Genomic DNA, 1,690 nt, shown 5'->3' with positions numbered 1-1,690 from the left:
CGCCCCACCTCCCCGACCGCGGGCACAAAGCGGCCTTTGTGTGAGCCGGGCATTTCCATGCAGACAAAACCCGGCGACCGGGGCCCGAGCCCTGCCTTCCTCGGCCGCGCGCGTTCTTGCTTTCTGCGCTGCCACAAAGGCGCCCCTGAGCGCCCCTAAGACTCCTGGGCCTCTGCAGGCGTAGGGAGCCCCGAAGGGTGGGTTGTCATTCTGATCCTCACTTCCCATTTCTCAGCTGAGCTTGACTCTTCAGAGGGTAACAGGTGGAGGCCTTTGCCCTGTGGCTCTGTTGCACGCCGGGCGGCGGGCTCTCCGTCTAAACCATGAATTTCCCAAGCACCCCCTCCTCCCCTCACCAGCCAACCCACAGAGCCGAGAATGCCAGAGCCGCCAGCCTCGCCCGCTGACATAGCAGCAGCCGACCATCTCCAAGCACACAGTGGAAGGGGGCTCAAAGGCTCAAAGGAGCTGGGCTTCAAGAGAACTCGAGTTCCCCCCAACATACACACCTGACCCCTTCTTTCACCAGCGTCTCCAGCTTAGGATACAGCGCCACCATCCACCCCTCTGCTGAAGTTGGAGACCAAATGGCCCTTGAGTCTTCTGTGACATCCGTAGTGCTTGCACCCCACATAGCACCTTCCAAGTTCTGTAGGTTCCACCTCCAAAATGCTCAGGGACTTGTCCCTAGTCTCTAGCTCCACTGCCTCTGCCATCTCTCACCAAGACAAATGCCCCTAGAGCTCCTTGCTGCCACTCTGGTCCTGTGGTCCGTTTCCCACAGAAGAGCCCGATGTAAACACAATCGGGTCACTGCATCCGGCTTCCTGCCCCTTCAAAGGCTCCCCTTTGCACTCAGAAATCTGCATGCCTTTCTCTGCCCCTGAGAGCCCAGGTGACCCAGCTTTCTTGTCGACCCTCAGCCTCTACAAAAGATTTCAAACCTCTCTTAGGAGACGTTTGTTGTTGTTAACTTCTGTGGAGTCGGCCCCTGACTCATGGGACCCCATGACGACAGAAGGAAACTTTTGCCGGTTGTGTGCCATCCCCATGATCAGTTGCAGATTGGACTGTTGCGATCCATTTGGAAGTAGATCCCCAGGCCTTTCTTCCTAGTCTGTCTTAGTTTGGAAGCTCTGCTGAAACCTGTTCAGCATCTGTGGGGAAATGAGGTTCTTTATGCAGCTTTTTGCTTGAGAGATTTTTCCCCGAAGCCCTGAGGAATTACCTTGGCCCTAGTTTTCTACCCCAGAGGGTCTGTCACTTTTGCCAGGTTGATTGACATTTCCTGGGTAAGCTGTATACAACTTATGGTTTGACACTTTTTGTCTGGCCCTGGGCTGCATCCTGCCCTGTGATTGGTATGCCCCTCGCAGGGACTGATCAATAAACTATGCAAATGAGGTGAGTTGTAGCCTACTGTGTAAATGAAGTGCCTGTGGTCTACCAAGAGGAGACTGGACAGTTTGCCAGCCCCCCTCAGCTGGGAGGGGCTGTGCCTTGAAATTGACAAGGAGTTGTGTGTATAAGCAGCCAACCCCACAGAGGTTTTTGAGATAGATAAAAGCAGGGAAAGAAGCAGCCAGGAAGAAGAAGAAAGGAGAAGAAACAGAGCGAGAGAGAAAAGGCAAGGAATTCCCTAAAAGAGCTGTAACATGAGTCAAGGGCTGTAACACTGAAGACAGCAATG

This window comes from Trichechus manatus, unplaced genomic scaffold, assembly GCF_000243295.1.
Source record: "Trichechus manatus latirostris isolate Lorelei unplaced genomic scaffold, TriManLat1.0 scaffold00203, whole genome shotgun sequence".
NCBI lineage: Eukaryota > Metazoa > Chordata > Mammalia > Sirenia > Trichechidae > Trichechus > Trichechus manatus.
This window is presented reverse-complemented; position numbering follows the sequence as displayed.